Source organism: Palaemon carinicauda, chromosome 14 (assembly GCF_036898095.1).
Source record: "Palaemon carinicauda isolate YSFRI2023 chromosome 14, ASM3689809v2, whole genome shotgun sequence".
Lineage (NCBI taxonomy): Eukaryota > Metazoa > Arthropoda > Malacostraca > Decapoda > Palaemonidae > Palaemon > Palaemon carinicauda.
Genome location: NC_090738.1, coordinates 116753129 through 116768128, shown reverse-complemented (window position 1 = coordinate 116768128; position 15000 = coordinate 116753129). Strand labels below are relative to the sequence as shown.

General features: G+C 33.6%; 1 long non-coding RNA gene across 1 annotated transcript in view; it reads left to right on the top strand.

Moving 5' to 3' along the window:
• Positions 1-15000, top strand: part of LOC137653231 (uncharacterized) — a 64312-nt gene that overhangs the window by 42118 nt on the left and 7194 nt on the right. Inside the window, exon 2 of the long non-coding RNA XR_011046435.1 lies at positions 5844-6064. This is a non-coding gene — a long non-coding RNA (uncharacterized lncRNA). The remainder of the gene's footprint in view (positions 1-5843; positions 6065-15000) is intronic.

Genomic DNA, 15000 nt, shown 5'->3' with positions numbered 1-15000 from the left:
CACATACATATATACACAAACATACACACACGTATATATATATATATATATATATATATATATATATATATATATATATATATATATATATATATATATATATATGTTTGTGTGTGTGCGGGCGTATTTTTTTGTATTTATCTGTATCATTAATTTCTCCCTTTGAGAGTATATTCGAATTCAAAATCCTTGTAACCTTGTTACTATGCATGTGGCATTCTCTCTCTCTCTCTCTCTCTCTCTCTCTCTCTCTCTCTCTCTCTCTCTCTCTCTCTCTCTCTCTCTGCCTAGTATATACCTGAAGGCTTTTCATGGTAATTCGAAAAAAAATATTATTTATATTCTCTCAATTTTTCATGGTACTTTTTTTGCTCATATTCCAATCTTTTTGTTTGAATCATACATTTACTACCAGTTATTTTTTATTCCTATTTTCCTTTTATTTATTTTTGTTCTTCCCATTTCTCTCCCTCTCCTATATCTAATCAGTGATATTTTCTAATTTTTCTCTGTTTTTCTTTTTCGTCTCTTCCTTTATCATCCTTCCTTTCAGTTTTCTTCTTTCAGTTTTCTTTCCATTAAAAACCTGTTCCTCCATATAACTGCGGTAACCCCCTCCCCCTCAAAAAAAAATTGCAAGATATCATTTTCTTCCATCTGCTTTTCCCTTTGTCTTTGTTCTCTATTAAACTCCTTTTTCCCTTTCCCAATGTCTTCTTTTATCATGTCATTTATTCTTTCCCTGTCATTCTGCATCTCCTCAAAAACTTAACTTCCCCCATATGACATTTCTCCCATCTATTTTGTTCCCACAATTCTCTTTCTCCCTTTTTTCTCCACCTTTTCTTCCTTTTCATCCTCTCCGTTTATCATCTCGCCCTTTCCCTCTTTATCATTCCCCTAACTTCTCCCATAATCCAGAAACAAACTCCGCCCCAATCATTCATTCCTCCCCCACCTGCAAACCCCCCCCCCCCTCCAACAACACCATCTTTCCCTCACTTGCTATAACCCATCCCTGGAGTAGTGTTTGTGTGTTTGTATGTGTGAGGGGTTACTGCTTCCCCTTACCACCTCCCTTGTCCCTTCCTTCCTAACCCCAGCTCCCCCTTCCAGAGGGGCAGCCATTAGCACACCTGAACAGGACAAGCCAATTAATCTCAGGTGAGTATGGCCAGCCATCATCGCTGCTACTACCAATAACGCAGATAAATGCGTTTTTTTTTTTTTTTATCTGTTCCATTATAGAATTCTTGAATTATTAATTCTTAATAAGAGGAGGTGTGAGCCTTCATCTACATTAATACAAAATACCAAAGTGTCAATGATATTGATATTTCTTTACTGTATATTCTAACATTCTATCTCCATTTTATGTAGGACCTAATTTTAAATCTAGACTTGAATCATACGGTAAACGGCCTTTATATATATATATATATATATATATATATATATATATATATATATATATATATAATGTGTGTGTGTATATATATGTGTATATATATATATATATATTTATATATATATATGTATGTATGTGTGTATGTCTGTATGTATATATATATATATATATATATATATATATATATATATATATATATATATATATGTATACATATATATATATTGCTGTTATTGGTATTATCCTTGTCATTATTAGTCACACTTGTATGTGTTCTTTTAATTTTCGAATCCAATATGTTCATCATTTAATGTTTTTTTTTTTTTTTTTTTTTTTTTTTTTTTTTTTTTTTTTAAGTTTGTCATTATTATTACATCGTTTAAAAACTACTGCCTGTGACGTCATTTGGCAACTGTATATATGTGTATATGTATGAGAGAGAGAGAGAGAGAGAGAGAGAGAGAGAGAGAGAGAGAGAGAGAGAGAGAGAGAGAGAGAGAGAGAGAGAGAGAGAGAGTTGATGTTAGTTCGAAAACCATATGGCTGCTGAAAAACACCTGAGTGAATGAAAGATGTTTTTGTATACTGTAATGTTTTTGAGATTAATTTGGTTATTTCCGAGAACATCTGATAACTACATTCTTTTTTGTTAATACATAATTACTAGTCATGATGACATTACTTATGATTGATAATAAATATGTTTAATATTGCCATTATTTAATGAACAATTATTTTTCATAACTGATATTCACCAAAACACTATTTAGGTGCATATTTGCTATAACTATTGATATAGTTGCCATTCATAAAACATTTGATATATTTACTTTTCACCACAACATTAACCGTATTTACCCAAACTGTTGATATAATTACCATCAACTAGTAAAAACATTAAGTAGATTGTAACAGCAATTTGCGTTTTTTTTTTTTTTTTTTTTCAAATGCAATTCACCTGAAATTTAAATTTTCATACGATTTCCGTTCAACAGATAATCATATTTATCCAAGTTCATCATACCATTTGATATCTTTATTGCTCGCCTACACATTTGATTTAATAACTTTTCATCAGAATACATAATATTTTCGCCTCTCACCAAAGCACTTGATATAATTATTTTTCCCCAGAAAAATATATGAAATTGTTCACAAAAACAGGGCATGTATTTCCAAATATTTTCGTATAAAATTTTTCACCATCACTATATGTTAAAGTTTAATTCAATCAATCAATGTAGTCCTGAAGAAGAATCACAAAGTGATTCGAAACAGATGTCGACACTAAATAATCGATGGAGAAACTTAAATTAATTTTTTTCTTGTTATTCTGAAAACTATCAGTAGGACAGTTCGTCTGGAGAGAAGCCATCTTTGATTTTTTAACTCAACCAAGACATTGCTTATTATATATATATATATATATATATATATATATATATATATATATATATATATATATATATATATATATATATATACATACATTATATATATACAGTATGTCTATATATATACCGTGCATGTATATATGTATATATATATATATATATATATATATATATATATATATATATATGTATATGTATGTATGCATGTATATATATATATATATATATATATATATATATATATATATATATATATATATATGTATGCATGTATATATATATATATATATATATATATATATATATATATATATATATATATATATATATATATGTATGCATGTATATATATATATATATATATATATATATATATATATATATATATATATTTCTGGTTACGCTCAGCCGCATTGCTAGACGTGTAACAACTCAGTCTCTCCCTTCCCTCGGGTAGGGGTAGAGGGGGGTATAATCCTAACCCGGTGAGAGGGGTTGTAGGTTAGGAAAGAGGGGGTGGGAAGGGTGGAACCTGTGTGTGCATATTTATATAGATATTTAGCGGTCTTTTTGACTGGTGACGTACACTAGTGTACAAATAATGGATTGAAAAGAGTTCATTACGAAAACTTTTGAATGTTTTCAAGATAGAACATTTTTGGAAATTGTTAATCAAATGCCTTTCAAACAATATCTCACTCCTTTTAACTGAAATCTGAAGAAAATATTAAATGCAGCCATTTTCCCAAACGAGGATTATTTATAGATCATATTGAAGAAAACAAATTAGGATAACTATGTAGTGAAATTTTGTCATCAAAATTACATAGCGTTATGGTTTTTAATCAAAGTCGAATGGCAAATAAATATTACTCATTGCCAAATTTAATAAATGTTACAGAGAGCTTATTACCAATAATATTAACGATTAAAAAAACTTGCTGAAGATATATATACATATATATATATATATATATATATATATATATATATATATATAGAGAGAGAGAGAGAGAGAGAGAGAGAGAGAGAGAGAGAGAGAGAGAGAGAGAGAGAGAGAGAGAGAGAGAGAGAGAGGCTGTGTGATATATAGTTATCGCGAGCTAAAACTAAAGATTAAATTACGCATCATAGATAATTCATTTTTTAATGTAAAGGTTAAATGTGTTAATATAATTAATGAATGATTAAAACTACCGATTAAACAGGGTATTGAAAATAGCTACTCACCTAAAGTAGCTATACAGTGACTGAAATTTCATTGCCAATATCTAGTTAACTATTCTTTTGTTCTTCATGTCCATATATTATCTGTCATTCGCATTATATGTCCTGCCTATGTCCATTTTCTTTTTAGCATGTTAGAATATCCTCTACTCTAGTTTGCTCTCGTATCCGTGTTGCTCTTTTTCTGACTCTTAGTGTTATTCACATCTATATTCTTTTCATTGAATAGAAAAACAAAAGAAAGCGAAGTAAAGAAGAATAAGAAAGTATAAAGAGAATAATGGCTTGTGGGTTAAACAGGGGGAAGCATATAATTCATTGTCTAATATAGAGGTTGAATATGTTAATATAATTAACAAATGATTAAAACTACTGATTAACCAGGATACTGAAAATAACTACTTAACAAAACTATCGGTAAAATGACCACCATTTAAGCAGGTTATTGAAAATATCTACTTCCCAAACCAAGCGGTAAAAAGGGACAATGAAAAATTTCATTGCCAAAGGTAAGGGTTGAATGGCAAAACAAAAGAGGAGACCCAAACAAAAGAATGCGAGGCAGAGAAGAATAAGAAAGTAAAAAGAAAAAGTCAAACAATAGGTGGCGGTCTAAGCAGGGAGCAAGATGTCACTGTTCTTACAATATTTTATACTGATTGTTCATTACTTCTCTTGTAGTTTGTTGATTTCCTTGTTTCCTTCCCCCCCTGGGCTATTTTTCCCTGTTGGAGCACTTGGGCTTATAGCATCTTGCTTTTCCAGTTAGGGTTGTAGCTTAGCTTGTAATAGTAATAATCATCATCTCCTTCCCGCCTAAGGACGCAAAGGGCCTCGGTTAGATTTCACCAGTCGTCTTATCTTGCGCTTTTAAATCAATACTTCTCCATTTATCATCTCCTACTTCAAGCTTCATAGTCCTCAGCCATGTAGGCCTGGGTCTTCTTCTTCTTCTTCTTCTTCTTCTTTTAATAATAATAATAATAATAATAATAATAATAATAATAATAATAATAATAACAATAATAATACCAAAACTATCGGTGAAAAGGACAAAGTAGAATTGTCATTAGCAAACATAAGGGTCGAATGGCAAAATAAAAGACTAAGAGACCCCTAAACAAAAGAACGCAAGGCAAGAGAAGAATAAGAAAAGTAAAAAGAGAGACTGTCAAACAATGGCTTGCGGGTTAAACAGGGAGCAACATGGACAATCGCGGCAAACGCAATAAAAATAGACGAGATAAGGAATCCGAAGCCAGCGACGCTCACTTGTCTGGTTTAGTTTTACGACTCAGATTATTGTCTGACTTCGGAGTGCTACTGGATCCTCCTCCTCTTACGTATTTCTTTTTGGTTGGTCATTATTTCGGTAAAGATCTTCCTAATCGGTACTTGAATCGGTAGGACTTAGAAAGTTCAAACTTGCAGTGGATGTTTTTTTTTTTTTTTTTTTTTTTTGCAGAACTGGCTGGCATGTCTATTTTTATAGTTTATATGTGAAAGAGCATTTTAATGTTGTTAATGTTCTTAAGATATTTTATTTTAATTGTTCATTACTTCTCATATAGTTTTGTATTTTCTTATTTCCTTTCCTCATAGGGTTGTTTTTCCCTGTTAGAGGCCTTGTGCTTATAGCATCCTGCTTTTCCAACTTGGGTTTCAGCTTAGCTAGTAATAATAGTAATAATAAAGAGTTGTTGCTGCCCCGTTGCTGGTAATAAAGTCAAGAATGTATCATAATAATTTATAATTACGAAGGTCCATAGACGGTGTAAATGGTGGATTTCAAGAAGAGATTATCTGATTTCCAGATCGACGGGAGACAGTAGCTACAATTACGAAGTCCGAAAACGACGAGGATGGACGGGGAGGACTAGAAAATGCCGAGGCGTGACGGAAATGGACAAAAAATGGCCGCCTGCCGTCACACCTACTACTCCTTTTCGCGTTGACCGAAATGAGTGTTTGTTAGTGAGAGAGAGAGGAAAGAGAAAGAAAGAGGGAACGAACAGTCAGCGATGTGTTTCAATAGGTGAGTGTTTGTACATCGCCGGAGCAATTACTGCGCAACGCACGTTGATTTCCAGAATGTTACGTTCAGACGACATTGAGATTTTGTTTTTATCATATTGATCAATCCTAAAATGTTATCCTAAAAATAACATTAGATTTAGAGGAGTATTTTCCAGCATCACTATGCCTGGAAGACAGGTTTCTGGAAGCTGGAACGTCGCGAACGTAACGAAACTCGAATCCTATTTGGACGAAGCCTTTTGAAAACTCCGATGTGTCATGCTGGTGGCTGAATGATAGCCGTTGCTCACGCCATAGTCTCGTTTAAACTCCTCCAAAGTCCCCAGTGATACCCGACCCTATAATCCCAATCAATTTTATTGCGATTATTTAACATCTCGCCGTCACAGTAGCTCTTTCCAGGCGCTCTTTATACGTCCTGGCGAGACATGAAGACGCCTGTTTTACAGATTTCAAAACGAGGACGGCAGTCCTAGACAGCGAGGACGCTCAACCCCTCCCCCTAAGTACCAGCGCAACTAATCTATAATATCGACGGAAGAAGAAGATATATCGACGGTGAGCGGTCCGATGTCCAATCCATATTCCAGTATATTTTCGCCCTGGGGCATAATCCAAATTTTTGACTTTTGTTATTGGCCAATTGAGGCGGCGATTATCTTTGCGACAGAGAGAGAGAGAGAGAGAGAGAGAGAGAGAGAGAGAGAGAGATTTCCTCGTTTGAATTAGTCCACCAGAGTTTTCTACTCCTTTGCTACCGCACCTCTAATCTTCATTGGTGAAGAAGATGAATAAGAAGGGCAGGAGGAGGAGAGGAGAGGAGAGGAGAGGAGAGGGAGAGTTTGTAGGGGTTGAGACGTATAGAGGGAATCAATGGGGTTTAGCTTCGTTCATCTACAGAAGCCACTAATCTCCCCAGCAATAAGATTCCTATACTATTACTTGAATTCTTATACTATTATTTTCAGTTAATTAAAAAGTCAAATTTCGAATTGGAAAGGGTACCATTTACAACGCAAGATTTCCTTTGCTTAAGTGAAAGAATGTTTTAAGTTTCTCAAGCTGAAGAAAAGAGAAAAACATAACATACACATAAAACAAGGAAGGGTTTAAGTGATCTGTCAGATGTAGCGCTCAGATCTCAGTATAGAATGGAAATGCGACTGAGGAAAACATATCTGTATATTGTCTTCCTCTGTCTGCATTTTCCATTTGAATTGAAGAAAAGGTGCCCATAGAAACAAGAAAAAAAAAAACATCTTCCATCAAACACATTATTTCATATTTGCCCTCTGATGTACAGAATGGTGTGCACAGAAGTAAACACAATTTTTTTTTTTTATATATTATATTTCTATTATGCTATGTTTTTTTTATTATTATCATCTGATATGATGATAATTGAAAACAACTTTTCTTCAGACTTTTCACTGTTTTCCCCCCTAATATGAAAAACACGACTTTTCTTCAAACAGGTCCATAATGTTTTTTCCAATGATAAAAAAAAAAAAAACACAACTTTTCTTCTAACATGTTCCCAGTCTTTTTTCCTCTAATAGGAAAACAACACGCCTCTTTATTCTAACATGTCCCCAGTGTTTTTCCTCTGATAGAAAAAAATACGACTTTTCTTCTAACATGTCCGCAGTGTTTTTTCCTCTGATAGAAAAAAACACGACTTTTCTTCTAACATATCCCAGGGTTTTTTCCTCTGATAGAAATAAACACGACTTTTCTTCTAACATGTCCCTAGTGTTTTTTCCTCTGATAGAAAAAACACGACTTTTCTTCTAACATGTCCCCAGTGTTTTTTCCTCTAATAGAAAACACCACTACTTTTCTTCAAACATGTCCACAGGGTTTTCCTCTGATAAAAAAATACATGAATTTTCTTCTATCATGTCTCCAGTTTTTTTTTTCCTCTGATTAGAAAAAAACACGACTTTTCTTCTAACATGTCCCCAGTGTTTTTCCTCTGATAGAAAAAAACACGACTTTTCTTCTAACATGTCCCCGGTGTTTTTTCCTCTGATAGAAAAAAACACGACTTTTCTTCTAACATGTCCCCAGTGTTTTTTCCTCATAGAAAAAACACGACTTTTCTTCTAACATGTCCCCAGTGTTTTTTCCTCTCATAGAAAAAACACGACTTTTCTTCTAACATGTCCCCAGTGTGTCTTCTCCTGACAGAAAAAACACTACTTTCCTTTTAACATGTCCCCAGTGATTTTTTCTCTGATAAAAATATACATGAATTTTCTTCTATCATGTCTCCAGTTTTTTTTCTTCTGATAGAAAAAACACGACTTTTCTTCTAACATGTCCCCAGTGTTTTTTCCTCTGATAGAAAAAAACACGACTTTTCTTCTAACATGTCCCGTGTTTTTTCCTCTCATAGAAAAAAACACGACTTTTCTTCTAACATGTCCACAGGGTTTTTTCCTCTCATAGAAAAAACACGACTTTTCTTCTAACATGTCCCCAGTGTGTCTTCCTCTGACAGAAAAAAACACGACTTTTCTTCTAACATGTCCCCAGTGTTTTTTCCTCTCATAGAAAAAAAAACACGACTTTTCTTCTAACATGTCCCTAGTGTTTTCTCCTCTGATAGAAAAAACACGACTTTTCTTGTTATAACATGTCCCCAGTGCTTTTTCCTCTGATAAAAAAATACATGAATTTTCTTTTATCATGTGTCCAGTTTTTTTTCCTCTGATAGAAAAAAACACGACTTTTCTTCTAACATGTCCCCAGTGTTTTTTCCTCTGATAGAAAAAAAACACGACTTTTCTTCTAACATGTCCCCAGTGTTTTTTCCTCTCATAGAAAAAACACGACTTTTCTTCTAACATGTCCCCAGTGTTTTTTCCTCTCATAAAAAAAAACACGACTTTTCTTCTAACATGTCCCCAGTGTGTCTTCTCCTGACAGAAAAAAACACGACTTCTCTTTTAACATGTCCCCAGTGATTTTTCCTGATAGAAAAATACACGAATTTTCTTCTAAGGTGTCCCCAGTTTTTTTTCCTGTGATAAAAAACACGATATTTAACGTGTCCCTCATGTTTTTTCCTCTGATAATAAAATCACGACTTTTTTTATAACATGTCCCTAAGGTTTTTTCCTATGATAATAAAAACACTTTTGTTCAAACATTTTCCTGATGTTTTTTTTCCTTTGATTGAAAAATAAATAAGACTTCTAACATGTCCCTAATGTTTTTCCTCTAATAGTAAAAACGCGACTTTCCCCCAAACATGTCTCTCAAGTTTTTTCCCTCTGATAGGAAAATCACTTTTCTTCAGACTTCTCCCTACTGTGTTGCTATATGAGAGTGTGTCATGAACATTAATAGTTAACAGGAGCTATTGAAATGGCATATTTGGTCGGAGGCCCAAGGAGTGAATTCATATGTTTGGCGGAGAATGACTGTGTTCGAGTATTGTTATAGTTTTCCTCTGATGGGAAGTAATTAATTACGGGAGTCATATCTCTAAACATGTTATATTTCCTGAAACTTGCCACCCTTCCCCCCCCCCTTCTATTGAAATAAGAAAATCATCTTCCAGAGATCACGAGGAAATATGTGGTTTTCCTTAATCACATCACCTTTCTCTTTTCCTTCTCCTCTTTGGTATTAAGAAAAAAAAAGTTCTCGGAGACATTTAAAGAGTTATTTTTTTCATTATCTTTCTTTCTTTAATGAACAGACCCCTTTTTTGCTTTCTCTTATTGATATGGTGATCGTATCTTTTCGAAGAATATGAATGAACACACTGATCTTAATACTTTAAACTTTTCTTTTTTGCCCTATGATTAGCGTTCAAAAGGACTATAATTAAAACACGATCTTTTTGCAGACATGAACTTATTTTTTACCTATTTCTTCTGATATGAATAGAGAAGTTTCAAAGTAATATAGGTGAATTAACAATCTTTCTACAAATGCAGCATGCACCTTTTTCCTTCCTTTTTCTCTATATGGAGACTAGGTGCTGTAATAGAACAAATATTAGTGCATTACTTTAAAATTCAGTTTAAATGACCCATTCTTTTAAGGGGAAAATGGAATAAAATGGGGTACGAGAAAATTTATGATTTAGAAGTTAGGAAGGACGACGTCTGTCTTAAAGAAGTGTTTGTGACAGAAAATATAAAATAAAATAGCAGAAATTTGATAAATGGTGAATTTGTGTGAAGGATGAAGGTTATTAGTACAATAGTGTCAGGAGATCGAAGTGCTGTTTATATGACTAATGTAAGTACTTATTCGGTTATTTTGGACTTGTGCCTGTCTAGTGTAAACGTCCCTGCCTTGCGATCGCCGGACTGGGGTTCGAATCCCACTCAAGCTCGATAGTTTTTGGTAGGGTCTGCAAGCTCACCAACCTTGTGATCTAAAGATGGGAGCTGAGACTTTAGGTCTACTTGATGAGTCTTCAGCAGCCATTGCCTGGCCCTCCCTGTTCCTGGCCTGTGTGGAGAGGGGCTTGATCAGTCCCTAGGACATTGTCTTGCTAGCTAGGGCATTACTGGCCATGTCTCTGCCATTCATGAGTGGCTTTTAAACCTCTAAGCCTTTACAGTCTTCCCAAAATGTGCATCTTTGATTCTATGATTGAAGGTGAATGAGACATTCTCTCTCTCTCTCTCTCTCTCTCTCTCTCTCTCTCTCTCTCTCCAATAAAGTAACACTTGCCAGTCAGTTAGCGGTGGTGTATCTCAAAATGAATGGAGAAGGTTATGCAGTCTCCTTTCGAAAAGATCACTTTCTGAAGCGAATCCTTCTAAGGGAAACACTTATGTCTATTTATTGTATACTACCGCTAGAGAGTTATGGAGTCCTTTGACTGGCTAGACAGTTCTACATTGGATACTTCTCTCTGGTTACGGTTCACTTTCCCTTTGCCTACACATACACCGAATAGTCTAGCCTATGCTTTACAGATTTTCCTCTGCCCTCATACACCTGATATCACTAATTACTAAACAATTCTTCTTCACCCAAAGGGTTAATACTGCACTGTAGTTGTTCAGTGGGTACTTTCCTCTTGGTAAGGGTAGAAGTGACACTTTATCTATGGTAAGCAGATCTTTTAGGAGAAGGACACTCCAGAATCAAACCATTGTTCTCTAGTAATGGGTAGCGCCATAGCCTCTGTACCATGGTCTTCCACTGTCTTGGGTTAGTTCTCTTGCTTGAGGGTACACTAGGGCACACTTGTTTATTTAATTTTTCTTCCTTTTGTTTTGTTAAAGTTTTTATAGTTTATATATGAAATGTTTATTTTAATGTTGTTACTGGTCTTAAAATATTTTAGTTTTCCTTGTTTCCTTTCCTCACTGGGCTATTTTCCTTGATGGAGCCCCTGGGCTTATAGCCTCCTGCTTTTCCAATTACTGTTGTAGCTCAGCAAGTAATAATAATAATAACAATAATATAATAATATTAATAATAATAATGGTAATAAATGTTTATATATATACTTATGCATATATTTATCTCTATAGATGTAGTTTATTTATTTCCTTGTTTCCTTTCCTCACTGTGCTATTTTTCTTATTGGAGCTTTTGGGCTTATAGCATCCTTTTTTTCCAAATAAGGTTGTAATTTAGCTTTTCATGATATATAACATGACTGTAACAATAATGACCCAGATCAAAATCTTGTGACTCGCTACATTACGACTGCATTACAGTCTCTTACAGACCAGTGACTCCATCTTTTGGCTGCCTCCCAAGTTTTCCCCCCTCATGGCATACAAAGCCTTTCTTTTGTAACATGTTTTCAGAATCCCTGGGTCATTTGAATATCTTTTTTTTTTTTTTTTTTTTTCAAAGAGTGCAATAAGAAATTGAGAAATATTTGCTTCATCCGTATGAAGGGTTACTCTTATATTTATGAAAATGATCTGTTCTTGGGACCTTTAGTTGTTTGATCTTATTCAGCTGTGCTTTTTATGACGAGAGACTTGCCACAGAGTAAAGAAATGGTCCTTTATTAACTAAAGCATTGCTACATTTCTAAATCTGTTAACATTTTGTTTTCTATTTTTTGAGTATTGGTTATGATGTACAACTCATTCACATGCTTATTAAACGAAGATCTTTAATAAAAATTATATTTTTCTTTATGACGATACACTTTGTTCTTCCAACTGATGAGTCTGGTATATCCTATCTTTTTTGCCTTCTGATATCATTCTACAGACGATAAACATTTGTGCTAAAACTTAATATTAACGTTTTTTATTTCACTGGTATCTACAGTCGCTCCTGCAAGACAGCCAGGCAAACAAACATAAAGAGATTAATTAATAGTTTCCAGAGATAACAAATTAAAGAGCAGTGTTATTTAAACTTTTTTTTAATGATTGCTGCATTGGACTACAACATTACGAAACTTCTACGAGATAAAATTTTCACGTTTCATTCTAATTTTTTATGTAGATTGACAAAATTCAAAACTATGATTAGCTCAATATTTTTTTTTTTTATTATTATTTATGATAAATTCGAGGTAGTTTCATTATGCTGGTGAACTGAGAGAATTTATAAAATTTACTTCTTAATACTGTACTATGTAACAATTTTGGATTCTGATGAAAAATATAAGATTTTAAAAGTAACTGTTAGGCATCATGAAATCGCAATCAAAATATCCTTTTATTTTGTTGTACAGTGGCGCGCCATCATGTCTATCATTTACTGGTAATGGATACCATTAAAAATAACTAACATTCAATTGAGCATCATAAATAAATAAAAGCTACTGATATATTTGTGTATCATACAAGTAACTCTTACAGAATAAAAACAATTGACATCATTTTCCCTCAGGAAAAATACACTGAAAAAAAAAGTAATCAAGAAAATTATAATAATGAATGTTCCCGAGGCTCGGTTCTGGGCGATCATACGCATGTTAATGAAGGAAAAAAAAGGAGCAGGTTTACATATATTACACGCATTATTTATGTAACTAGATATCGTAAGATAATACATGACAGTCATCGCCAATACCCCACTGGGATAATAATCAGTAATGTTCCGACGCACAAATTACTCCTGGCTGCATCGAGACCCTTCTTCTCGTCGTGCAGAAGAATTCTGTGCTGTTTCATATCGATGTTGTAGTTATTTCCTTATGTTATATTTTAATATGGTTTTGTTTTAGTATTGAGAATTAATTCTACCTTATATTACCTGAACTCTACCGGATAATGTTTGCCAATATTATTTTTTCCGAGGACTTGTTTACCTTTCATTACATACTTTCTACTTATGTGTTAACTTTTTTTAGGACTTGCTGGAATTGTGTTTTGAAATCGGTAGGTACTTTCCGATGATTATCAGATACACTAAAGTAATATGTCTCATTATTGTTATTTTTATAATAACAAGAATTATTATTATCTATATATTAATACGATAGCGTGTGTGTTATTTATTTTGTCAGGCTTTAAAGAAAACGGAAATAATTTCATGGTATACTCTTAGAAATTCATGCTTTAAAGAAAACGGAAATAATTTCATGGTATACTCCTACAAATTCACATTAGACTTTGATTACTTAACCAAAACACATCTTGTATAGTCTTCCCAATTTTGTCTTTAGCACCTGGCATTTTTTAAATAGACAAGAAATTTAGTTTTATCAATTTCCATAACCTAGATTATAAAATTAATCTCGGGACATTTTATTCAAACATGTATAGTTTAGGAACAAGATAATTAGTATTGAAAATATCATGTTGTGTAATTTACACGGGTTCCGCTAGTTATTATTATTATTATTATTATTATTATTATTATTATTATTATTATTTCCTTATGTTATATTTTTGCTTATGGTTTCGTTTTAGTACTGAAAATTAATTCTACCTTTTATTTACATGCATTGTATTTCATATCGTTAGTTAGTTGGATTTTTTTTTGAAATCGGCAGGTACTTTGTGATGATTATCATATACACCAAAGCAATGTGTTCCAATATTATTATTATTATTATTATTATTATTATTTATCATCATCTGGACTACAACCAAAGTTGGAAAAACAGGATGCTATAATTCCAAGGGCTCCATCAGAGAAAAAATAGCCCAGTGAGGAAAGGAAATAAGGAAATAAATAAACTAAAAGAGACGTAATGAACAATTGAAATAAAATATTTTAAGAACAGTAACAACATCAATATAAGTCTTTCATATATAAGCTATAATACTTCAAAATAACAACAGAAAGAGAAATACGGGAGAATGGTGTGCCCGAGTGTACCCTCAGGCAACATATAATCCATATTTTAAATACAATACAAACTTGTTGTAAAGGTAGTTTCTTGTAGCCTCAACCCAAATGGAAGGAACATTATTCATTTGGAAAAAAAATGAGAAGCAATAAAAAAGGCATGCTCTTCGCACTCCACAAGAGATTAGTTCACGAAACGTTCAGCTGGGCTCCACAAGGCACTAGAAGATTGGGAAGACTCAGGCCTACATGGCTGAGGACTATGAACTGCGAAGTAGATGGTGATGAATGGAGAAGTATTGAATTAAAAGCTCAAGATAGAGACGACTGGCGAAAATTTAACCGAGGCCTTTTGCGTCAATAGGCGTAGGAGGAGATGATGATGATGAAAGTAAATAACGGTTGTGATGACCGATGTGGTAACGTCCCTGACTGGTGATCGCCAGACTTGGGTACGAGTCCTGCTCAAACTTTTTATTTCCTTTGGTTGCTACAACCTCACCATCTATGGAATCTAAGGATCGAGGGTTTGGTGAAGCCTATAGGTTAATCTGACGAGTCATCAGTAGCCATGGCCGGGTCCTCCCTGATCCTAGCTTGGGTGAAGAGGGGGCTTGGGCGCTAATCATATGTATATATGGTCAGTCTCTAGGGCATTTTCCTGCTTTCTATGGCAATGTCACTGTC